The 26,001-nt window shown below is 53.2% G+C and overlaps 1 long non-coding RNA gene across 1 annotated transcript; it reads left to right on the top strand.

Moving 5' to 3' along the window:
- Nucleotides 1-22,828: 22,828 nt before the first annotated feature.
- Nucleotides 22,829-25,215, top strand: LOC104853904. Its single transcript, XR_777910.2, has 3 exons — nucleotides 22,829-24,178; nucleotides 24,456-24,682; nucleotides 24,925-25,215. It is a non-coding gene; the product is annotated as an uncharacterized LOC104853904 (long non-coding RNA).
- Nucleotides 25,216-26,001: the final 786 nt, after the last annotated feature.

The following is a 26,001-nucleotide window of genomic DNA, read 5'->3' as shown; positions in this document are numbered from 1 at the left end:
TTTTTTTTTTTTTAACTCTCGGCACTAGCGACCAGACTCCCGCGCTCACGCTTTGCAGCCCACTCTGAAGAGCACAGGTGGACTGTGCGGTGACGCCTCTCCGAGGTCTGGAGGTTAAGATCCCGACTTTTCCCCTCTTCCCCCTTCCCACCCTCTACCTCCTGAGCAGCGCTGTGACTGATTCATCATCCACCAAGGAGAGGAAGAGAGACCTTGATAAGGGAAAGGAAAGGGTGTCTCTAAACAGTATTAGAAATCAGGAGCTGTGAACTCTCGTCCTGGTTTCTTTTTTTCCATAGTTTGCTCTAATATATCTTGGCTTTCTCTTCCATTTTTAAAAAGCTCTGTCCGATTCTAGACCCCTTGGTGGAGGAAGGCAAGTCAGAGAGGAACACACCACTTGTCTTGCTCACAATCTAGCAGGGGAGATCATGTAGCCACGCATAACAACCCAGTTATTGACAGCTGAACAGAAGGAGAAATTAATTGCAGCTGAGTGAGAGGAAGGCTGCTGGAAAGAGGTTCAGTGTGATACTCGGCGCTCAGGGTCCAGGAAGGGGAAACGTGGTTTTGAGAGCCGGTGTCCCAGCAAGGCAAACAGATGAGAAGGCAGTGGCGTGAGGTGGTTAAGAAAAATCCGAGTGGCTTCATCATAGGGCCAGAGAAGAAAAGGTGGAAAAAGAACTCAGACTGAACAGAGGCAGGGATAAAACGAGGCCGCTTTGAATGTAAGGACTTAAGAGCTGAAGTCCCCTGAAATGGGGCAACAAGGAGCTCTTTGGGGGTGAGCTGGGAGCCTTTCCTCCAGACGTGGTAATCAGGCAATTGCTGAGGTGGGCAGAAGGAGGAATGGAAGCACAGGACCTAGAGAAACACCAGGAGGACGAGGCAGACAGATCGAGGGAAGCAGCAGCACAGCCAGGGGAACCGCAGTGGTGTGGTGTGGGCCAATGGAGGGTGGGTGGCCCGGGTGGCCACACCTCAGCACAGCAGGGTTCTGACAGGCGAGCTGCAGTCTCCCAGAAGAAGCTGAGGTTCTTGTCCCACAGGCACTGGGAAGAGGTATCGATCCACGTGAGGGGTTTGCAATTTGAAAAAAGAATCTGGAGGTTGGTAAAGGAAAACCAGTTTTGGCAGGGGAATATTTGAGAAGCAGTCTGAGTCATTTGTGCAGAATGATAAGGGCCTGAGAAGCAGTTGTGATCTTTCCCTCAAGCTCAGTGGAGCAGGAGGAGCAGCGGAGGTTGGGAATGGCCCTCTCAAGCCAGGGTGCTGGTTCAGGGCCTAATCCAGCATCATCCACATTGGGAAGCAACTTTGTTATTAACGTGCGAGCCGGCCTCAGATTTAACCAGTAACGCTAGCTTTTAACAAAGACACTAGAACCGTGAGGACTGGAGACCGCTTTGCATCCCTTGTAGATCTGGCAGTGACAGCGATGAGAGCAGCGGACTTAACTGTGCCTGGGGCTTGGGGCCTGGGCTGTTTTGCCAAGTCAGGGTCTGCGTGCCCAGGTGTCACCAGTGAAAATACTGAGTAGCCCTGATAAAATGATACACTAGAACTTGGCCTTAGATCACCTGGGTGTATGGGTTCAAACCTAGTTTGGGCCAATAAGTGTAAAAGACGGAGTTAGATGATAAGGGTGAGCGGCTCCCAAGTAACAGGTGCAGCTGAAGTCCCAGCCTCCCACCGAGGTGCAGTCACCACGGATTGGCAAAGGAGAAGAGCCCCGTCTGACAGGCGCCACGGTGTGAATGGCCCAAGTCGCGCTGGGAGCTGGATCCCCGGTGCCTGGGCATCAGGAGGAGGAGCCGGGAGACGGTCTGGCCACAGGGAGGGCTGGTGCCTTAGCGACAAAGAGGACTGGCCTGGCCCTTCTCTCCCTGGCTCCCGCTTACCCTTTCTGCCCTCCCTTTGTTTGCCTGACAGCAAGACTGTCCTCAGGGGACCCTGCCCCAGGTCTTGGCTCCACGCCTCCAGAGCTGGACCCAGGCTCCACCTGTGGTGTTGAGCAGCCCAGCACGGACTAGCACTGCCGGATAGTGAAGGGCTTATGACTTTTTAGTGTAAGGCAAATTCTCAAAGTGCTCATTATTCAGAAAACCAGAATATCTAGGTTTCAATACTTAGAACATTCACAACTCGAAAACAGTGAGGGCTGGGGGTGTAGTGCAGTGGTAGGGTGCAGATCCTGCCTAGCATGTGCAAGATTCTGGGTTCAGTCCCCAAGTACCACCTAAAACAGAAAAATAGAACATGCAGATGTCTCACATGTTTTTGTGCCCTGTAACTTTTCTAAAGACCTGACTCACCAAGATGATCTTAGCCAGGCGTAATGGTGCACACCTGTTGTCCCAGAATTCTAGGAAAGAGGATCAAAAGGTCAAGCCCAGCCTAGGCAACCTTAGCAAGATGCTATCTCAAGAGAAATAATAAGCTGGGCATGGTGGCGCACACCTGGAACTGGCATTCAGGAGGCTGAGGCAGGAAGATGACTCCAAGTTGGAGGCCAGCCTGGACCACAGAAAGGGGTGGTGTGTGTATTTCAAAGAAAGAATAAACTGCGGTATAGCTCGGTGGGAAGGCCTTGGTTCAATCTCTAGTACTGAAAAAAAAAATCTGTTGCTTTAAATTTATGGCCTAGTAAAATGGATAAAATGTTTCCAATTTATTTTGCAGGTACAAAGTTCAGATAATGTACTGCTCTCTCTGAACTGAACAGCTATAAGGAGCACAATGGATACTGTTTATTTACAGAGTATCTGTTGTAAAAACCCTTGAGCTTGTGATTCCTGAGTTGGTTTCAACCCCACCTAAGGGATGCTCTAGTTAATTGTGTGGTCATGTTGATGGTTTCAGAGGGTAGCCCCGGTTGGTAGGGTCGCAGGCGTTCCCCTAGCCGGCTCTGTCCACGGCAGAACTGAGCTCAGAGCGGTGTCCATGGGGCGGGCAGAGCCCAGAGTGCAGGTGGAGGAGAAGTGAGCTGAGCTGGTCCTCTTCCGCCTCACAGCTGCATGTCGTCAGACGCGGGTCAGCACCCCTCAGTCCCTGGGACGGTGCATGTGGTAAGAGTCCTGGGGACGTCTTTCATGACGTTGCAAGACAAATTACTCATGGCTCATTTGAGGGGCTGACTCAGAAACTGGCTGCAAGGCCAGGGTGATGATCTGGTTTTGCAAGCCCACTAACTCAGCCCGACTGGATGGGGGTGACCGTGGATCTGCCCTCTCTCGTCCTCCTGTGTGCCTTGGACGTTAGGGATCCTCCGAGATTCACCTCATTTTCACTTACCACCAGGCACTCGCCGATAAGTATATTGCTTGCTGAGCAATACTATAAATAGCAAGATAGGTTTGTATTTATCTATCTCAAAAGAGCTGCCTGGAAGAGAACCTAAAATTTTTAGCTAAAGTTTAGAAAATCAGCTCTAAAGCCTAATCTTGTTTAGTTTGACTTGTGGTTTGCTCAGTATTCTTTATAAAGAATCTAGCCTGGGTGCTGCCACAGGAACAAATTCTTTTTTTCTCCAGTAATTTTTTTTTTTTTTTTGTACTGAGGATCGAACTCAGGACCTTGCGCTTGCAGGGCAGTCAGTGGAACCACTGAGCTAAATCCCCTGCCGTGAATTCTGCTTCTGGCATGATTGTTCATAATGGTAATCAGAAGCCAGGACCCAAGTTCAATCCCCGGTACCCCCCCAAAACAAAAACAAAAACAAAAACAAAACACATTTTATTTCATGAGACTTTTTTTTTTCAGAGCAGGGTCTCACTATGTACTTCAGGCTGGCTTTGAACTCACTTCATAGCTGGCCTTGAACTCACAGAGATCCTCCTGCCTCAGCTTCCTGAGTTCTGGGAAACAGGCTGGCACCACCACCCCGTGCTGAGACTTAAAATTTGTCTTTAATTTGAAGTTTTTCAAGTTCTCATTGAAACATTTATCTCAATCTAAATTTGCTTTATGTAATTGTAACTGAAAAGAATTCATGCAATAGCTATAAAATACTAATTTTTATCAATAAAGGAGAAGAAACCAATGACACGGACATCAGTCCTAGTCCTGCATGGCGAGGTGTACACCTCTTTCTTTCTGGGATTGAACTCAAGGTCTTTGCGCTGAGCTACATCCACAGCCCTTTATTATTTTGGGACGATGACTTGCTAAGTCTCTAAATTGGGGTAGGCTCAAGCTTTCGCTCCTCCTGTGTCAGCCTCCAGAGTGCTGGGATTACAGGCATTTGACACCACTTTTTATTTTTTATTTTTTTGAGATTTTGAAAGAAAATGGAAAATGTCTTCCCCGCTCCTTTGGGAGAACTTTTCCAGGTCGTGCCCGAGTCCTGCTGAGGGCCGCCATCTCTTTACCCTGGCTTCCTCAGCCACGAGAGTTGGCGCTGTGTTGACGACCTGTCACGCTTGTGGCCAAGGTCACTCAGTCGTGGCTGACATTTGTTTGGCCACCAGCAGGACCTGGGCGGCTGCCCCCAGGGCTTCCTCGGGGCCAAGGACAGCGAGGGTGAGGGGGTGACCCACAGCCCCGCTTCTTGTGGGCCGATGGGTGCCTTCACCGCTGGGGATGCTGAGCCAGAGTCACAGGGCGGGACAGCGCTGGCTCAGACTAAACCTCATCTTCAGGCCGCAGCGAGGGGCAGCCCAGGAGCTCCAGCCAGGCTGAGGCAGGAGGAGAGGGTGTCGCTGCCTTGGTGGAGAGGTCACCTGCGCCTGGAGGGCTGGGCCTGCCTGCTTGTTCCGGGCAATGCCGCCCTGCAGGGTGGGATGCTGCAGCTGCCTGGGGCGGCCAGAAATGAGCTGTGTTCCTTCTACACAAGGTGGAGACCGCCAGGGTTTTCTGAGTCCGGGTTCTGGGATAAACACAAGCTCTGATGGAAGAAGCTAGCCAACCCCAAAGAGGGCTTCAAGGCCTGGGAAAGGCGCGGGACACCAGGGGCTGGGTGCTCAGGGGAGAGGGTGCTTGGTACTTGCCTTAAAGTGACACGGAGGGTCCGAGCCCACAGCATCCGGGCTGCAGCTGTGGGACCCTCTTGTTCCTGTCTCCCAGCACCTCAGCCCTGCTGCCTCCTTGGATAACTGTCTCCCGACAGAGGTGTCAGGCTGGGGGAGTCCCAGACAGAACCCCTGTGTCAGTCGGGGCTCAAATTGGGGTTTCCTCAGCAGCTCGGGGCAGCTTGGCCCACAGGGCACCCTCCTTCCTTAGCCCTGATGGAGACCTGAACTGTATTTATTGCTACTCATTGTATACGGTATTAATGCTCTTTAAAAAGAATTTGGAGGGCCAGGGATTTAGCTCAGTGTTTCCACCTCCGGCCTTGAAAGCATAAGGTCCTGAGTTCGGTCCCAGGTACCAAAAATAGATTTAAAAAAAGAATTTGGCAGTCTCTCCACCAACCCTTTCTTTGTTTTTTGTTGTTGTTGTTGCTTTGTTTTTTGTCTTTGCTACAGGGGATCGAACTCAACCTTGTATTTGTGAGGCAGGTGCAGTGCCACTGAGCTAAAATGCCTGGCTATTTCGTTTTTTGAGACAAGTCTCACTATGTAATCCAGGCTGGCCTTGAACTCTCTCAGTGATCCTCCTGCCTCAAACCTTCCAAGTGCTGGGGTCACAGGTGTGTACTACCATGCCCACTATTTTAACTCTAAGGATGATTGGTATTAATCTATAAAGAGGTTGTATTTATGGCTTTTTTTTTTTTTTTTTTTTGAGACAGGGTCTCACTATGTAGCTGAGACTGACCTGGAACTCACTATGTAGCCCAGGCTGGTCTCGAACTTGCAGTGATGCTCCTGCCTCAGCCTCCCAAAGTGCTGGGATTACAGGTGTGTGCCACCATACCTGGCAAGAAGTTTTATTTCTAGCTCTGCTTATCTATGCTAAAATTAAGATGTTTCTGGTCTTTGGCCGCTTTACTGAGTCCTCCTCCTCTCCAGGGAAATCAATAGTTTTCTATGGGGGGAAAGAGCCTGAGTCTAATTTTAGCGGAAGGAATTGTTTTGTTTTGTTTTTTATAAATTTTAAGTTTTACTCATGAAAGTAGGAAAGAACTGTCCAACTGAATAATAGGGTGCTGTGTGGCTGGGGGCGGTGCTGGGTTGTAGAGCTGAGCTCAGCACCCAGCAGCAACCTAACGAAAGGAAAGACCGGGGTACTCCCTGTGTATTTTTGTTCCTAATTACTGGGAAGAGTTTGCCCTTCCAAGAAAGTGAGTGGATAGGAAGTGAGGAAGGCTCTAATAGTTCCCACCGAGAATGCTCCGCCATTGTTCTTTGTGCGCAGAAACAATGGGGCTTCACAGTGTTGAGGTTCCTAAATCTGATGAATCTCCAGCGGCCTGCAGAGTAGGAGGGCTGGCTGCCCACAGTGAGGAGCCTGAGTACTGGGGTGCAGCAGGCAGAGAGGCCTGACCAGCCCCTTTCCCTGCTGGGGAGCCTTCACTCTGCTGCGTGGGCCATGAGGGCCCTGAGAGCCTAGGAGGAGGCCAGCCTGGGGGGGGGCCGGGGACAGCACGTCCACGCGTGCCTACTGTCTGCGTCCTGCTGGTTGAACTTGCTCCATACCCCAACCCTATCTCGGAACTCCAAGGGGCAGGAAAGAACTAGATTGGGGGCAAAGGGCCCAGGCTTAGGAAAATCCACTAAAAACAAAATTCGAATTTCAATGTTGTAGAACCCTTGCGTAGAGAATGCTTCTGAGTTTTCTAGTGCATTCTGAGCTGTACTTGTAAAGCAATTGCTGGACTGTTTCATGAGTTTTTAATTGAACAGAGTGCTTGCTTGCTGTTAAATCTTTTATTTTTTGAGACAGGGTCTCTGTGGTCTGGGCTGGCCTCAAACTCATGGAGGTCGTCCTGTCTCAGCCTCCCGGGTTCTAGGGTTACAGGTGTTCACCTGTACCACGCCTGGCTCAGTGGAATATTTTTAGAAAACATGAAATAAATGTAGGAGTGCTTATTTAGTAAAGTGGCTGTCAAGATCTGGTAGGCTGAGTTCAACCATTAGGATTTCTTTTTTAAAAAAAAATCCCATTTGGGTTTCTAAAGATATATCTGAAATAAAATGGTGAAATCCTGTGAGTTCCTCAAATTTTCACATTTTAATTAGATTGGAAGTTTTACAAATTCTGAAAGTGTTTCCAGACCTGCCATATTTCCACTCAGCTTTAAGTCTCATCAGTACTAAAGAATTCCGCCATCTGAATGCAGTCATTGGATACATTTTAACTTTCCCTATTTTGTCTTTAAGAACCAGTGCATGTACAGCTTTCCTCTGGAGATTCTCCTTTTGAAGCAAACCCTGACCGGCACGTTTTGGACGGAGCTAATGATGACGTCCATCCTCGGGATTTGTACCTGCCTGATTCATCTCGCTTCTCTTTCCCCCGTTCCCATCCCTTGTCTGTGATCCCTCTTCCCCCTGCCCCATTTACAAAAGTTTTGCTTCCATTTTTTCCTCTGTTCTCATTTTCTTTTTCCCTTCCTTCCTTTCCCCCACCCCTCCTAGTTCCCATTCCCATCTGGACGTCTTCCTGTTTCCCAGTACCTGTTATACATCTGGGTCCTTATTTCCACTTTTAGTTTCTCATAGCAGAGAAGCAACACGATATTGACACCTGTGTCTGCTTTATCTCACTGAGGAGCACAGTCTCAAGGTCCATTGTGTAGCTAGAAACCTCTCAGACTCATGCTACTTTACAACAGAGTAGTACTCCACTGTATTAAAAAATGCACCTGGGCCCGGGACTTAGCTCAGTGGTGCTGTCACCTGCCTTGCAAGCACAGGGACCCAAGTTTGGTCTCTGGTGCCAAAACAAAAAAAACAAAACAAAAAAGCTGCACTTTCTTTATCCTCTGGGAATTTCTGTGGATTCCCCTGTGGGTAAAATTATCTTCTGCCCTCCTTGTTCCCTAACTATAGTCAGAGATTCAGGGGTGCTGAGGTGCCAGTGCCGGTGAACTTGTTACACAGAGAGGTGGGTGGCTAAGAAGGCACCCCAATGAGGTGACAGTGGCCCCAGTGTCCTGCCCCCTGGTGCCCACCCCTCCAGGGGCGCCTTCCAAGTGTGGGCTGGACTTGCCCGCTTCTTTCTGGGGGTGCTGTCTGGACAAGGCAGTGGCTGTCGCCTGTTGCCAGTGAGGGTGTAAGAAGACTGGGCTGTGTCATGAGCGCCCCAGGGCCCCGGCTGCAGGGCTGGGCGTGGACCCAGATCCCCTGCCTGGGCATCCGGTTCTCCCAGGCTGTCCTGCCTCTCCCCCAGGTCCTTCGCCTTACCCCTGCTCTCTCAGATAATTCTCCCATTCTTAGAAGAATCATTTGGCCAGATTGTGCTCTGACTCCAAAATTACTATCACTCATTTTTCTGTTTCTTTGGGACAAGGTCTCACTATATATTCCAAGCTGGCTTCAGACTCTTGGCCGTCCTGCCTCAGCCTCCCACATCAGCATGTGTCACCATACCTCACTACTCCCTGTGTTCTGCTCTTAAAGTGCTGCCGTGCGTGGCCCAGCTGCCTCTCTGACATCTCCACATGACATTCTGTGCCACTCAAACTTGCCACTTCTTCAACTGTGAAACAGGATCAGTGTTCCACATGGACAGGGCCAAAGCCGCCTCTGGCTAGGAGACTGTAGTGCCTTGAAGCCCAAACTGAACTCAAAGTGGTCCTCTCTTCCCCCAGAATGGACCCTCTTCTTTCAGGTTCTCTGCCTGTGTTCTTGATATAATTCTCTAGTCAACCAGGATCACAGCTTTTGTTAGGGACCTGATGCTGCCAGCACAGGCTGCATTTTCCTGGTGCTTCTTAGCTCTTAAAAGACCTCATGCTCTTATCTCTAGCCCCCCCCAACCCCCTGCCAAGGCCACAGCGGCCCAGAGAGGTTAAACCTGTTTCTGCAGGACCGAACCCATAAAGGGCAACCTGGCCTGTGACAGGATAAAGGTAGCCGCTGCTCCTCGTCAGTTAGCAAGAGCCCAGCCCAAAACCAATACAAGGACCTTCCTCTCTGTTCTCTCCCTCTCTCCTCTCCTTCTCTCTCCTGCCTCTTCTCTCTCTTCCCTCTTCTCTCTCTAACCTGCCTTCCGTAATAAAATCTCCTGTCGGGCCTCTCTGTGTATGGCCTAGTTGTTGATCATCGCTGTGCCTCTAATAGCTTTGAAATTTTTAAACTCTTCCTCCTGCCATATACGAAGCAAGTTCTGTCTGCTTTTGTGGTACTGGGTTATTGAACCCAGGGCCACCACTGCACTGAGCTCCCTCCAACTAGTGATCCTCCTGCCTCAGCCTCCCCAGTAGCTGAGAGTACAAGCATGCATTGCTATGCCCAGCTATTACTTTTGTTTTGAAATCACCTTTCTCTTCTCCCCTCGTCCAAACCTGTACCGCTTATCTGGATAGTTGCAAAATCTGGTCCCACTTTCCCTGCCTCCGTTCCTGTCTCACACTGATGTTCCTTAGAGGATGTTTTCATCCACCCGCCCAGAGGTCGGAACCACAGCCTGCCTCTGTCTCTGACACATCGGTCTGACTCCTCTGCTGCCTGAGAATGCTCCCCAAAGCCAGCCCCACTAGGAAGCAGCCTGCTAATGTCCAGTCCACTGGGTCACTGGGGCCCTGGGCTTACCTTGGGTGGTGTCTGCCAGGTCTGCCCCGCTCGGGCCCTGGTGGCCTGTTCCTCTGCCGCCCAGCTCGGCAGTGCAGTGGAAGTAGCGGGACTGCACCGTCCTGTGGAGCTTTTCTTTTAGAGATAAGCACCTTCCCCAAGGGTCCTCCTGCAGAGCCCATCACCCCCACCCCCAGAGCGGTGACGGCCTGCAGATGCTGCCCAGAAGGCTGAAGCCTCGTCCCTCCCACAGGAAAGTCAGCCATGGAAGCTGCTGGAAGCCACATAGCTCGTATGGAGATGGCCCTGTCTTTCTCTGCCCCCCTTGCCTGCCTGCCTGCCTGCCTTCCTTCCTTCCTTCCTTCCTTCCTTCCTTCCTTCCTTTTGATATTTTGAGACAGTGTCTCACTACGTAGTTCAGGCTGGCCTTGAACTCGCAGCGATCCTCCTGCCCCAGCCTCAAGTGCTGGGATTAGAGGTGTGCGCCACCATGGCCGGCCTTGTGTGGATATTTGGAAAGTTCTAAGGAGAAAGGCTAAGAATCTTCTTCCACATTTTATCCAGACAAGTTCTGTTGTTGTTGTTGTTGTTTTTTGTACTGGGGGTTGAACTTGGGACCTTGTGCTTGTGAGGTAGGTGCGATACCACTGAGCTAAATCCCTGTCCCGCTGGCATTTTATTAACAAAGGAACTTCCCCCAAATCTGACCACTGAGTACTGTTGAGAATGGAACTCAGACACCAGGCTCTGTCTACTCACGGCCATCAGCTTACCGGAAGAACAGCAAGGACGACGGTAAGGAGGGAAGATGATAAATATTTGCAGAGTGGGTGCCCAGACACCCGGACAGCCCTAAGATCCCTTTCTGGAAAGCATGGTGACAGACTTCCTGGTTACCAGAGGCAACAGTGCCTTCCTCCTCTGTGTTGGGAACGGGTTGGGACCCCACGGCTGGAGACCCGAGGTTGTCATGAGCAGCTCTAGGTCTGCACGTAATAGTTCTGGGCTTCACGAAAAATTCCAGGGTCCACCTGGGAAGTTTCATCCCAAGGCTCAGGTTCTGTGCTCGTGCCTCAGCGCAGCTGGCTGCAGTCGGTGCTGTGCCAGGGCCGCAGCCTGAGGACGACCTTCCTCCCCGCCTCACCGCGTGGCTGCTTTCTCAATTGAGCCAGGACCACAGAGCCCCACCTGCTTCCTGTTGGAGCTCGACTCACTGGTGTCCTCCCACAGCCAGAGTAACCAGGGCGCCGTGATGCAACAACACAGAGGCTCACTGCTGCCACACAAAGCGGGACAAAGTAAGTGCTCACTGAGTCTCAGGCCGTGGTAGTCACGCCTCATTTGTCCTTGTCACACCTCAGGGTGTGTGCTCTTCAGCCAGTCCTTCCCTAGGAAGCATTTATTTGTTTTTGTTTTTGGTACGGGGGATCAACACAGGTCCTTGGTGCTTGTGAGGCAGGGGCAGGCAGAAGAACCACTGAGCTAAATCCCTGGCCTATTTATTTTTGAGAGAGGGTTTTATTTACTGTGTAGCCCAGGCTGGCCTTGAATTTGAGGCTATCCTCCTGCCTCAGCCTCCAAGTCCCCCCGCCACGGTCTGCACAAGGAGATAACCTGGGCCCACTTAGTGAACTTTTATGTACAGTGTTGTTTGGGAAGCCCTCCCTCAGGCTGCACAGCCTCAGCAGAGGCTGGGAATGCAAGCCTCCCTTCGTATGCAGATTACCAAACAGATTGCCACGCGGTTGGCCAATGCATTCAACTTTTCTGTTTTGGTACTCAAGACTGAAGTCCAGACCGTGCACTTACGAAGCAGGCTGTGGCACTACTGAGCTAAATCCCTGGCCCCACCTTGTAAAGTAGGTTTTCTAGCAGGGCGTGGTGGCGCACGCCTGTAACCCCAGCACTCGGGAGGCTGAGGCAGGAGAATTGCTGTAAGTTCCAGACCAGCCTGGGCTACATAGTGAGTTCCAGGTCAATCTCAACTACATAGTGAGACCCTGTCTCAAAAAACCAAACAAAAAAAATAAATAAAATAAAGTTAGCTTTTCTCTGAAAACTGGTACATTTAGATTCCACATCTTTCTTGGATACATCGACACTGCTGTGTGCGGAAGAAGGCCCCACCCCAGGTCTAGGGAGTTGAACCCAGGGTCTTCACACTGCTACATCCCTAGCCCTTTACTGAGTTTATTTATTTTTAAAATTTAATTTGTGATATGAGAATCAAACCTAAGGCCTTTGCACTGAAATACATTTCCAGCTGTTTTAAATTTTTTTATTTTGGTTCATGGTCTTGCTGAATTGCCCAGGCTGGGCTCGAATTTGTAGTCCTCCTGCCTCAGCCTCCCAGAGTGCTGGGAGTACAGGTGTGTGCCACCACACCTAGCTGAGATTTTTTTTTTTTTTTTTTACCGGGGATCAAACTCAGGACTTTGCACTTGCCAGGCAGGCGGCAGCACCAAGTCCCCGGCCCCTGGCTGAGAGTCTTAGATCATGAGGAATCATCCGAGCCTTTAGCAGTCCTTCCCCCTTGGCCGGACATGAGGTCAGATGTAATCAGTGCTTCTTTCTCAGTTCCGTGATGTTTCGGACAAAATGAGATGCCATACAGCCACACAGATTGGCAAGCCCCTCTTCAGAAGAAGATGGTCCCTGTTGGCCACCACCTGGAGGTGCTGCTTTGGAACTCTGAGCAGATTCGTCGGCGGTAAGGGCGAAAGCCTCAGCGCTCCTCAGCTGTAACACTCCGTGCCTCTACCCTGGGAACTGTGAAGGCTCGGGTTGATCTGATTTGCAGTCCCAGTGAAGAAGCTAAACTCAAAGCCAGTTTCGGGAGGAGCAGTTCACTTCCTGATGCCTCTCCTTAGCGCTCTGGTGCACTTGTTTAGTAATGTCTCTTGGTTCTGCTGCTGCTTATTTGCTTTTGTATGTGAAACATACCAGTGGTGTATTCATTTACTGGATTTATCTTTTTCTTTAAATTCTGTCTGACCTTCTGTATACAGAAAAGTTAGGTGGTGGGGCACACCTATGAGCCCAGCACTCAGGAAGCTGAGGCAGGAGGATCCCCACCAGTTCGAGGCCAGCCTGAGCTACATGGTGAGACCCTGCCTCAGAAAAACAAAACCAAAAATAGTTCGGCTAGAAGTCCAGAAGTGTGCAAAAGAGGAGTGCTCCTATTGTGTGCACTGTATTGATGACAAATAGAGGACACAAGGCATTTGTCAAAGCCCCCAGAGCTCCAAGACCCAGTGACTCGCTGAGATGCACTGCGTCCTTAGTTACTAGTGCTGGATCAATCCGGATGATTGGTTCATCAGTGGCAGCAAACATACTGTCTGTGCAGTTTGGGTTTTAACTTAAAGTTGCTCTAAAAACGAAATTATTAGAAGTATTTTAAAGCTGTATGTGATGGTGCACAACTGTAATCCCAGCTACTTGGAAGGCTGAGGCAGGAAGATGCCCCCAGTTTGAGCACAGCCTAGGCTACATAGTGAGACCTTGTCTTAAATTAAGATTCAAAAAAGAACTGGGGATGGCTGGGTGGTAGAGTATTTGCCTTTTATGGCAGGGTGTTGGGTTCAAGCACATACAAAAAAAGTTGGATCCAAACTATTAAAACTGAGTTTTCCACCCGCTGTTGGTGGTTTCTGCATAACTGGAAACTTTTTCGTCTGAACAATGGAATGTTTCGTCAGGAATGTCAAGATTCTCTCAACTCCAGAATCTTTTACCTATAAGTATAGATTCTAATTTCAAAATGTCTTAGAATGAAAGAAATGTCACTAAACATGAATTGTAAATTATATACACATGATTTAGGCAAACTGTATTTTTGTTTGTTTTTGTTTTGTTTTTTGAGACAGGGTCTCACTATGTAGTTGAGTTTGACCTGGAACTCACTGTGTAGCCCAGGCTGGTCTCAAACTCGCAGTGATCCTCCTGCCTCAGCCTCCTGAGTGCTGGGATTACAGGCCTGCACCACCACACCTGGCCACTATGTGCATTTTAACAAGAATCAGCCATATCATCTGGCACCCACACCAAGACACTTTTCAGAGCGAAAGGAGCCCTGTTCATACCTATGCCTGGATGCTGGGTGTAAACTAAATATGTCCCGATAACCTGAGACACAGCTGCACACAACCAGCTGGAGGATGGCAGGTCCCAGAGAGCCCAGGTTGAGTAGGGACAGTCAGTTCCGGGCCCATTATGCCCAGCCCTGGAGGTGTGGCCTGGCAGGCTGGGTGGTTGCCTCAGCATCAGGCCCAGTACTCCCTCGAGGTTGCCAGGGCAAGGGACCAGGCAGGTCTGGAGCAGCTTGGTTGGTGCCCAAGGCCCCGGCTGGTGTCGCATCGCTGATGCATGCCGGGCTGAAGAAAGAGCTCACTGACTTCAGGGAGAGGAGGGTGCTGGGGCCGGGCTGCAGGAGGAGCATGGGGTCTGGCAGGGCCCAGGGAGCCACATGCAGTCTCCCAGAGCAGCCAGGATGCACAGGCCGAGCTGTCTGTCTGTCTGTCTGTGGTCCCTAGTCCACAACTATGTCGAGGGCAGGAAGGGGACCCCATGGCTGCCCCGAGGGCCTGTTCCTGGCTCTGTGGCCTCCCATCTGGGTGATGATGTTAACCATAACAAATCAAACTTCACAGCGAGCTGGGCACTGTTATGAGCAGTAGGTCTCCATTTCCACCTGCACAGAGGCTCTGGGGACCACGGATACCTCCAGTGTACAAGAGGGAAACGGAGGCACGGGCCAGTTGGGAGTTTGCCCAGGATGTACCCAGAGCTTGGGCAGAGCAGAGTCAGAGCAGGCTGTGGTCCTGGACTGTGGGGGCTGGATGGGCCCCCTTGGCCTGCTGTCCCGTGCATGGGCTGCAGGACGGCCACACAGTGGGTTGGTCCACTGTGTCGAACCCCCAGGCCCTGCACCCGCTTCTCCTCCCTGCAGTTCTGTGACAAACTCTCAAGACGCTGGGCTTCCTGTGGGCCAGGACCCGCAGTCGGCTTGGCCTGAGTGGTGAGGCAAATCAACGCTGAGAGAAGGGTATTAGTGGGGCTTTCTACTCCCCTCCACAGGGCCTGAGACTCCTTCATGAAATGAAGTTCAGAGTTGCTCTTTGGAGCAAAAAGTTTAGTGAAGTCCCTCTGCGCCTTTTTTAATTGTAATGTGAACATCTCTGTAGGAAAAACACGGGAGTGAGCCTGCCTGGCGCTGTCTGTGCGGCCCCCACAACACAGAAAAACAGAACAAAGAAAAGTCCAAGCCATGTCTCTGCAGACCCCCGTGTGTAAGGGAAGAGATTTTGCTTTCTTGGGTAGGGTTAGATTGTGTGTGTGTGTGTGTGTGTGTGTGTGTGTGTGTGTGTGTGTGTGTGGCTTCCTCTCTTCTGTCCCAGGGCTCCACTTCCAAGGCTGGGACTGGGGCACAGAAACTACCCGGGAGTCCCGGGTTCTCCTGCTTCAGCCTCCCCTCAGCAGAGCCCAGGAAGGCTCTCAGACCAGCAGGCAGCCAGGCGGTCTCCACCCAGGGCCCTCGTGGAGTCCTCTCTGGATTGGAAGTGGGCTGTGCGGTCCCTGGGAGCTGCCACAGTGCTTCAGTCACTCCAGTCTGACGTCCGCATCCTGGGATCACTGAGGCAGGGACAGAGCCGAGCCCCGAAGGCTCCAAGAGCGGAGGGCTGTGCCCTGCTGTCCCTTAGACACCGTCCGGGGCTGCAGACTCCAGGACTAAGAGTCCCCAGCTGGGCTCCGGATCCTTCCTGAGGTCACCACAGCTCTGCCAGGCCAGCTCTGTGAGGAGGACGCCTGCAGCTCAGGGGAAGCCGAGGCCGTTGGATGCGAGCCCTCTTGACTTTGTCCAGCTCAGCCAGCCGAGTTACTTTCCCCCAGCAATGTCCCCACAGACAGAAGGAAAGATGAGGGTATTGTGGAAAAGGGAAGTTAACTGGGTATCTCGTAGGCAGGTAGGGCCAACATGGAGGATAGTCAAGACTTGTTCACTGAAGGCCAGCATCGGAAAAGAAGAGAAATCACCACACCCACGAAGGATGAATAGCAGTGATGGGCATTCTGAACAGGTATGAGTCATCTGGGTGGGGACCAAGATCTTCCCGGAAAGATCCCTGACCCACCGCTTTCCACTGAAAACTCTTGATGATTCCTTGTAGGCTTGCTAGATGACTTGTTTCCCCATTGGATCCCCATTTAATCAGTATTACCTAAGCGACTGTCCTTGTCGCAGTCTTATTGGTTGATTGTAGTTTTGCCCACCCTGTGATTTCTCATTGGTTCAGTATTACCTAAGTGACTATATTTACAACCTTACTGGTCAACTATAGTTTTGCCCCGCCTTGAACCCACCTCTCCTCATGGCTTTGTTCCACACAGCACCTTTGAGAAGCAGGGTTGGTGGGCAGCCCACTTTCCCATCTCCCTTCTGTCTTTCGTAGATAGAAGCTTTCTTTCTCTCAGTAAATTCTACCTACTCTTAACCTCCATTGTCCCTAGAAGTCATTCTTTGATCTTAGAGAGTGCACACTTGCGATTCAGATACCTAGCAGGTTTGGAGTTGCATCTCTTCCCACTGTATCAAGGAGGTAGAAGAGGAAAGACAGCCTGCAAGGCTGATCTGGATGGAGGAGCTCTTGAGAGTTTTCAAGGCAGATAACTGACGTGTATGGGGGAACTCCAGCCTGGCTCAGAAATACCGAGACGAGGGTGTGACTCAGCAGTACCACGTGTACTTCCCACGTGCAAGAACCGGAGTTCAACCCTGTGCACTGGTACTCACACAACTTCGCATTTTCTTAGTTCTCTGGGTTTTCTGTGCACCATGCGATGCAACCCTGTGAGCGTGGTTCAGTCACACTACACCTTCCACAGGGCCAAGAGGACGGAACTTGGAGCTTCCTGGGTTCCTGGCCAGCTGCTGCAGGGAAACCCCCGAAACCAATGCAGAGTGGCTGGGGCTCGGCATTTACTTTCAGTCAAGCCGGTAGCACCTGGCTAGGATATAAGCATGGGTCGGTGACCCCGGTTTGGCCTTCTCTTGGATTCTTGCAGCTGGACAGGAACGAGGCTCAGACCTCAGAGATAAGGACTGTTTTCCTCTGAGCCACAGGCCGCCTGAAGATCTCTTTGTTTAGTTTCCAGTGGGATCCAAGTGGTGCTCATTCCAGCCCTGGAAAAGGTCACAGGACATGGCTGTTGCTCTAGGAGCCGTCCCTGTGATCTGCCTGGGTAGAGCACAGCACTGCTGGGTGCTTTTGCCAGTTGGTTTGTTGTTGGTTTTGCTTTACAAGAGCAATGTAGTGCTCAGGTTAGAAGCCGGCTTTCCTGGTGCCAAAACCAAATCCCAGAACCCCCAGCACACGTTTGGCTCGGTCTCCTGGCCTCTCTCACTCAGACACAGGGAGCAGATGGCTGGCCGCCCCTTCCTCATGTGGGAAGAGACTTCTTCCCCAGGTCAGCGCCAGCCTCTGCTTCTGCCTTGGCGGCCCCTCCCTGGATCCTCCCACTGCCACCCCAGTCCAGGAGACCTCAGGAGAATGCAGTTTTCAGCTGCCTTCCGATCCGCAAGGCAGAATAGTTTGTCACCATGATTTGTAATTTTAAGTGAACCTGTGTCCCCCTGGATTTCAGTAGTTACCCTGCTCCCCAAACTGGTTCCTGGAGGAGGAGCAGGTGGGGACGCAGAGAGCAGCTGTGGGGCCCAGACCTGCTCTGTGGCTGAGAATAGCTCGGTCCCAGCTGGCCCACTCAGCCAGGGCCTGACGGAGCTGCTCTACTGCCTGCTGAGAGCCTGGCCCGGCATGTGGAATGGGCAGCCAGGCTCCGAGGGAGGCGGGTGTCCTGGAGACCCCTGCAGTCAGGCTCCAGTCCCCTGCCCAGTGGGGGATGCAGGCCTAAGAAATAAATTCATTAAGAGAGAAGTAGGAGAGAGAGCGGGAGCCAGGAGGACCAGTGCTGGGGCAACCGACAAAGGCGCTGGCCAGTCCCAGGCGCTGACTTTTATTGGCAATCGGTTAGGGTAAAGGAGATGTGTGGTTTCTATGGAGATTAATGTAAATGCAGCTCAGAAAGGACAAGACAAAGCATTCTTGAATCAGGAACAGAATGGAGAGAATATGCGGTTGTAATTAGAACGCCGTCCTTCAGTCTGGAGGTTGCCCTTGTGGGAACCGAATCTAGGTGCGAGTTCCTCTGACCTCGGCACGTAGGCTTCGGCCGGACTCACTTCTGTAAACAGCCAGTTGAGGGGTTTGCTCTTCACAGCCTGCCTTGGCGCCCTCTGAATTTCAGGCCTTGCAGGATCACACCAGGTGGGCCAGTCCGGCCGGAAGCCCTTAACTCCCATACTTTCGATCTTCACGCCCCGCTGTGTGGAGCCCCGAGTGTGGCAGGGGTGGGTGCCGGGAGTGCCAGGGAGGCAGGAAGGAGCCTTGCCCAGCTGCAGAGCTGAATGGCGCCTGAAACCCGAGTGGTCAGGGGTGTGGAGGATGTGGTGGTGGGTTTCACTTTCCCGTGTCCCTGAGTAAAGGCTGGTGGAAGAAAGGACGAGGCTGAAAAGGCTGTCACCACGATGACCAGCGGTCCCTCCCCTTATCTCATGAGCCTCAGCTTCCTGTCCTGCTGGCCTGGCCGCGTGGCTGGCACGATAACACAGAACCCTTCCATCCTCCCGTGAGTGGCAGATTTGGGGTCACCCTGCCCATCTGTCTCTCCCTGATAGGAGCCTCGCTCCTCCACGGCTGGGTGCCCCGTGGTGGAAGTCCAGAACATGACACCCTTTCTTTTATTTGCTGTTCTGTGTCTGCCCCCACACCCATCGCATCTGTGATTCTCGCCTAGCTGTGACCTACACTGTGTTGAGAGAGTGCTCGCCTCAGGGCAAGGATTGTTCTAAACAGGCGTGGTGGCCCACACCTGGAATCCTGGCCCTCGAGAGGCTGAGGCAGGAGGATCGATTTGAGTTTGTGTCCCACTGGCTACACAGTGAGTTCAAGGCTGACCTGAACTGCATAGTTAGACCCTGTCCCTTTCCCCCCAAAACCAAAGAGGAATTGTTCTAAGACCCATACATGTGTTAATGCTTTAATTCTCTTCAAATGGCACAGTGTAGATAACACTACCTTGCTATCTCTGTTCGATTGAGGATAAAAACTGGGATCCGAGAGGCTGAGTAATGTATCCACCATACACAGCCGGGGACTCACGACTCCGCGCTTGCCTCACGGCTGAACGGCTGTTGCGGCCGTGGCGGGAGCCGCATGGTGATCTGTACCTCTCTGCCTGGGCCGCTAGTCCGATCCGTGCCAGGGCCACAGCTATGGAAGCCTGCTCTCGTCTGCAACCCTGACATCGCAGGCTCCCAGGTGAGGAGTGGCTGGGTCCAGAGTCCCGTGGGGACCCTGGGCGGGGGCCTGAGGGAGCCCCTTCCTCTGGGACGCGTCCTCTGGCAGTGTGTCGGGCGCTGCGACTGTTTCTGATGTCATGAGACACCGCAGCCTACTCGTGGAACACGCTGTGTCCCGGGGAGGGCACGAGGGCCTGGGGAGGGCCGGTGAGAAGAGGTCCTGTGCTTTCGTCCCGGCACCCGCCGCCTGGTCTCCACACATTCCAGGACTGTCCCATTCGCCGGCACCACGAAGCAGACCCTGTCGCTCCCCCTGTGGCACAGGACAAAAGTGAGGCACAGAGGAGCGACACGCTTTCCCAGACCTGGGGCTCATCAGGGGTCAGGGCCGCAGTGCCTTCCAGGACAGAGGTCACATGCGGAGCTTCACAGCCTCGCCCGGATGTGTGCTGGGGACACGAGGACGCCCCATCTGGTCACCCCCTCATCCCCACCTCGGTGAGGCTCGGGCAGAGTACAAAGACACCTGGCTGAAGCCGTTTGGTACACACCTGGGATGTGAGGAGTTGCGGAGGTGACAGACTCAGCGTGACGTCTGAGGTCCCGGGAGGAGGCCCTGGGGAGGTCTTGGGGACCTGGGGTCTCCTCGGCCCTCAGCTCGAGGTCCAGCTCAGTTCCACATCTTTGCCGTCCTCACTGGACCTCGTGGCTCTCATTTGGCCACCTGTCCCTGCTGGTGGCCTGCCCACTGCAGAGGCCACAGGCCTGAGGCCCAGCTCCCAGCTGGCCGCCAGGGCGTCTGAAGGCTGGTGTGGGACTCAGTAGAACATCAGCTTTCTTTGCGGAAGGAACAGGGAGGTAGGAAGGGAACCGAGAGAAGGAGAAAGGGAGAGAGGACACAGAAAGGATGAAGTTGCACGTATGTAGTTGTGAATCTCCAAGGAAGCACAGCTCAACAACAAAACAAATAAAAAAGTGGGCAAAGTTTGGAATAGTCAGTTCTCCGGAGAAGACATACAGACGGCCATCAGCACATAAAAGACTTTCACCGGCAGTAGCCGTTAGGGACATGAAATTCAGACTATGACACCGGGATAGCTGCTACTGAACAATGGAAAACAACCAACTGAGGTGTGGGGAGGAAGCTTTGTGCGTTGCCTGTGGGAATGGAAACTGGTGTAGCTGCTGTGGAAAACAGTTTGGCTGCTTCTCAAAAAGCTAAAATGGCCGAGCGTGGTGGTGCATGCCTGTAAAGCCAGAACTCAGCAGGCTGAGGCAGGAGGATCACCACAAATTAAAGGCCAGCCTGGGCTACACAGCAAGACCCTGTCTCAAACAAGCAAACTGACAAAGGGCTGATAAATTTTGCTGTGTACACATCATTACAATTCTTTGTAAGAAGTCAAGCAAGGCCATGTCCAGTCAGCACACTACTCTGGGAGGCACAGCCCTGACTGGCCCTCCGAGTGGCACTGAACTGCAGTTCCTCGGCTCCACGGAGCCTCCTGGGGCGGCTGGCTGTGTGTGCCCGGCTGCCCTGCTCCCGCCTGGGCAGTGTCCCTGAGTTGTGTGGCTGAGGAGCGCAGCGGGCCGGGCTCCCCTGAGAGCTCCTTGGATTATAGCCCGGGCTCCTCCAAGTACTCGGGGATGAAAACAAAGGCTCTGCTGGCTCCAGTTTAAGCTGCAATCGTTATTTGGTCAGGGACAGCGCCAATCGTGTTTAAATGGCATTGTTATTTAGAAAGGGATGGAGCCAAGTTCACGGACTTCTGGAAAGCAGGCCTCAGCTCAGGGAGCCTTAGCGACTGTTCTGTGGGGCTGGTCCGTCCTTGTTACCCTGGGGGCATAGTGGGGTGTGGAAGCGGGGGACAAGGTCCGTGTTCAGGGGTGGAGACCATCATGGCGGGCGATGAGGAGGTGAGACTGTACTTGTCCACTGGGCCCAGTTTGGGGCCGCACAGCGGGTGACCTGGGGTCTCCATGTGGGGAAGGCGGCGGTGGCCAGACCCTGGGCCCAGTCCCTGTACTATGAAAAGTAAAAATAAAAAACATCGAGGTTTGGTCCGTTTTTGTGGTGAGTTGCCGAATGCCTACCACTTCGTGGTGCTTGGTGATGACGCCGAGTCTGTGTAGTGATTTTCTCTGTCAGACTGGTGGCGGGCTCAGGACAACTTCCATCTTCCCCTGGCACAACCTTTCAGACTCCACAGGAAGTAGGAGGATATCTGAAATTTGGACACATTAAATATCATGGGTTTAGCCTGGCGTGATGGCGCACACCTGTAATCCCAGCACTCGGGAGGCTGAGGCAGGATGATCTCTGTGAGTTCGAGACCACCCTGAGCTACATAGTTCCAGGTAAGTATCAACTACATAGTGAGACCCTGTCTCAAAAATAAATAAATTCTGATAATGAGATAAGTTTATTTTGTTGTCCCCACATGTTCTGTTATAGGTTGGCATGGTAAGACACCGCCAAATCGGCAGCTCTCCTGTGGCCCTGCGCATCCCCTACTCCCCTCCTCAGCCCCAGGACTGCAAGTCCCCAGACGGCCCCCGCTCCGCGGTTTTCCAAAGGCGCTCACGCAGGGAGTGGGCCTGGTGTGGCTCTCAGCTGTGCCGAATGCCACAGTGGTGAGGGAATTGTTTGTCTCGGGCCAGGAGATGCCAATGCCGTGACAGGCCGTGTGCAGGCTGCTGCTGGTGCAGTCGGGGCTGTGCTTCCTGACATTCACGCAGGCCCGTTTGCTGCTGGCGTGAGCAGAGCCTCCCGGCGTTCCTTCCTCAGGGTGGTGTGTAACAATGCCAAGTGCTTGAAATCATCCGCCAGGAATCTCAGCAACCAGCCCAGAGCTCTGCGGGCACATCCGGCCCACAGGAAGGTCCTAACCTGCTCGCCCTTAGAGCCCACGGACTCCCCGAAAGCAGAAAGCACACCGGAGTGCCATGGTTTCCACCCTGTGTCCACTGAACCCTGCTATGGCCAGTGGGTGCCCGAGATGTCGGAGACAGCTGATCCCCCAGGACCTCCGTCTGCCAGGGGTGACGTAGATGCTGAAGCAGCAGCAGGCGCCCCAAGTGCTAGAGCGCGAGGCAGGGACAGGAGGAGCAGGGAGTAGCAGGGCCAGCGCTGAGCCCTGGGGTAGGATGGGGAACCCGCCTGGCCGGGAAGGAAGGGTAGGACACCAGGGAGCGGGCTCCACATCCAGGGAGGTGGAGGCACAGCCCACATGGTTCCTCAGAGCACAGCTGAGGCAGGAGGGTGCACCTGAGTAGGCACCGACACAGGCCCTGTTTGTTGTGTGGACGGACTGGATTAATCCTGCAAACCAGCAGTTCATCCAGCCTCAAGGGCTCACCGACCTTTATTTAACTTGGGGTGGGCCTCATCCTTATACATGAGTGGTTTTTCCCTCCTCGGAGCCCTGGGGATTGAATGCTAGGCAAGCACTCTACCACTACATTACATCCCCAGCCTTTTCTGCTTTGCATTTTGCGACAGGGTCTCACCCAGGCTGACCTTGAACTTGCAATCTTCCTGCCTCAGCCTCCCAAGTAGCACTATAGGCCTGCAGCAGGAGGCCTGGCTAAGGTTGAACTGTGAAGGTTAGTGAGCTAGCGTATGCAGAGGGCTTTGCATGGCACCTGGTGAACAGCAAGTACGCCTCGCTGCTGGTTCTCATCCTTTTGGGTTCAGCCTCCTTTGAGAGCAGGTAAATATTCTCCTCAGATGCAAGGTTTTGTGTACAATGCAATAGGGCTCACCGTTTCTTTTCTTTCTTTCTTTTTTTTGAGACAGGGTCTCACTGCATAGTCTCGACTGGCCTTGAACTTACTGTATGGCCCAGGATGGCCTCAAACTTGCAGTCATCTTCCTGCCTCAGCTTCCTGAGAGCTGGGCATATAGGTATGCACCGACATGCTCGGCCTCACCTATTTGCTGAAACGATTCCAAGTTAAGAATCCTGCCATGAGACACAGGTACTTATCTGAAGCCATTTAAGACACTTATTTCAGATTCACTGCAAAATCAAGGAAGATGCAGAGACTCCCACCAAACCTACTGTCCTCACACACCAGCAGCATCTACCGCTATTGACATGTGCCAATGTGTCGCCCCCGGAGGGATGTCAACAGAGTACGTCCCAGCCCCACAGAGCCCTGGGTGCTCATCTGAAGTTTAAAATCAGGAGAGTCTGACATCGGATTAAACTTTTTTTTTCTGAAGAGAAATAGCAGAAATGGAGAAGGAAATCATCATTGGTTCTTGGACTGGGCTGTACATTATGAAAGCATCTGTAGAGATTTTTAGAGACATCAGTGCCCCGCCTTCTGGTTTAATGAACCTGGAGGGGGCTGGGCATTAGGACTTCTAGAATGTTCTAGGTGAGTCTGTGCTGAGGTGTCACTCAGCGGGAAGCGCTTGCCTGGCACACACAAGGTCCTGAGGTCACCAGGGGAGGCCAGAGACGACACAGGAAGGCCGGTCAGGATACCCCGAGGGTGGGCCTGGTGTGACCACGGTGTGATGGCCATGAGGCGAGCCACATTGCAGGGGGTCACCGAGGAAGAAAGCGAGGAAGCAGGCGAGCGTCTGGGGAGCTCGGGGTGAAGGTAGTGAAGCGGCGGTGGGGAGGGGGCCCAGGCCTTTTTGCTGGAAGGGCATCGCTGTCGTCTGGTCTGCCTGAGGGAAGGGAGCGGGGCCAGAGCAGCTGTGGGGAGCAGAGCAGGGAGGAACTGTCCAGAGCTTTGCAGAGGCCGCTGGAGCTGCTCGGACTAGCACGGGCTGCTTGCTTCTCTGAGCCGCAGGTGAAGACGTTTCTGGAAGGGTGCAGGCCTCCTCTCTGAGAAGGGGGGATTCCAGTCCCACCCAGGATCCCCCTTTCCAGGCCCAGCTCCTGGAACTCAGCCTAATGCTCCTGCCCTCGAATGCGGCTACCGCTCCCGGACTGGAGGCAGCAGGACCTGAGGGCCCCACCTGGTCACCGTCGCAGTCCTGAGGCACTGCTCTGAGTCCCTGCTGTTCGTGGAGCCCTAGGCACAGCTGGGAAAGAGCGGCTGTGGGGACGGGGCCAGCCGGGACAGCTGCGCTACCTTTCCCTGCAGGGGCGCCTCCTCTGCTGCCCCAGAGCTCACAGCGGCCCTGGCTTCTGGCTACATCACCGTTGGTCAGGGTTCCTGGAGGAACAGAAATGGGTAGGAGGTGAGTGCAGAATCGGGCACGGGTTTGTCACGCAGGCGGGAGAGCCCGCAGTGGGTGCCTTCGTGCTCAGCTGCAGAAGCCGAAGAGCAGGAGGGCAAGGGACACGGCACCAGTTCAAAGGCCTGGACACTCCCGGTGGACCCCAGGGTGGGTCTGTGGGTCTGTGAGGGAGGCTGAAGACACTGGAGACCGGTGTCCCGAGGCCATGGCCGCAAGAGGTGCGCCTGGCAGGAAGACAAATCCGCCAGCTTCCCTTTCCCTTTCTTGTTCCACCCAGGCCACCGCAGCGAGGCCCGCGTGTCGCTCACCCACAGACGACTGCAGACTGTGCTGCTAGCACAGCTCATCTGCCAGGTGTCTCTGAACCCCTGGTCCCCCGAGTGCCATCCATCAGGAAATCCTTGACTCTTGTCTCCAGAAGCAGCCGGAACTGATCTGCTTCCTGCCTCGAGTTGGGCCAAATGTGCTCACAGTGGGGTTTGCAGAGGAGCCTCACGTCACGGGGTGAGGGGTCATCTGTAATGCCAAGTTCTGGGGTCCCCTTCAGGCTCAGGGACTTGGGCGTGGGCCCCGCGCTCTGGTGCCTGCTGACGTCTGAGAAGGGCCACTCTGCTGCAGGCCCGCATGGGCTCTGGTGCAAACTGCCTCGATGTCCCCCACTGTCCCCCACATACTGACCTGTCCTCTGTCACACACTCCTAGTGGCATGAATGATGTTTTCAGAGACAGCCCCGATTCTGTCGCAGGAAGCCTGCCCTGGTCTCCAGCAGGACCTGTCCATCGGCCTCAGCAGAGCCTCCCTGTCTACGCCAGCTCCGGGGAAGGGCGTATTCCGTTCGTAGATGCCAGCTGGTCCCCAACATGGGACGTTGGCCCTGGCTGCTCCCTGCACCTTCAGGTGCTCAGGCTGTGACCTCAGGACCTGCTTTGTACTTACTTGATGTAACTGGCAACTTCCTCGGGGAAACCTCGGCCGGTTCATGAGCCACAGGAGCCCTCCTTACCGAACTCCAGCATGTAACCCTCAGCAGAGCACCTGATGACCATGATGTTTCATTTTTATTTATTTATTTGTTTGTTTGTTTATTTATTTATTTATTTTGCTATTGGGGATCAAACTCAGGAACCTTGTGTTTGCAAGGCAGGCAGCGACACAACTGAGCTCCATCCTGGCCTCCTCTTTATTTCTTGTCTCAGGCAATGTGGGTTTTACAAGACATGGACCGGGTTTATCTTGGTGCCCTGCACCTGGCATACAGTAGGTGTTCAGTGTGTATTTGCTGCACGCACACAGGAAGGGATGGAGGGATGGACTCACCTCATCCTCACTTGTGGCTCTAAGTTGTCACCCTGAACCGGTGACCCCTCACACAGTTGAGTTTTGGGGGCCTCCAGTCTGTGAGCTGTGGGGTCCCCTGTGACCACGGTGCCAAAGGAGGTGGGAATGCAGGAGGGTATGAGGCTACTCCAGGCGTTTCATGATGGTGTCACGGGAGAAGCAGGGCAGCCGCGAAGCTCGCAGTCTGCGCCTCCAGGACCTGACCTGGTCTCCCTGAGCCACGGCTCCGCGGTCACGTGATCCTTTGCCCTGGGCGTCCTCGGCGGCTGCCTGGACTCTCCTTTCAGCTTTAGTGGGTTTGAGTCGTGTTTCTGTCACCTCCTGTGCAGAGACGTGTGAGGATCACTCTGAGGAGCTCAGCGGTTGTGAACCTCACCCTGGACACCAGCCTTGTGAACTCCAGGGGTCGAGGCCGGCCACCCTCCACAGAGTGACAGAGTGTGGGGCCCAAGGACATAGTTACCAGCTAAGTGGCCTCAGGGAC

Source organism: Fukomys damarensis, unplaced genomic scaffold, assembly GCF_012274545.1.
Source record: "Fukomys damarensis isolate Sample0158 unplaced genomic scaffold, DMR_v1.0_HiC HiC_scaffold_5, whole genome shotgun sequence".
Taxonomy (NCBI): Eukaryota; Metazoa; Chordata; class Mammalia; order Rodentia; family Bathyergidae; genus Fukomys; species Fukomys damarensis.
Note: the sequence above shows the minus strand (reverse complement) of the source record. Positions and strands in the feature narration are given on the sequence as shown.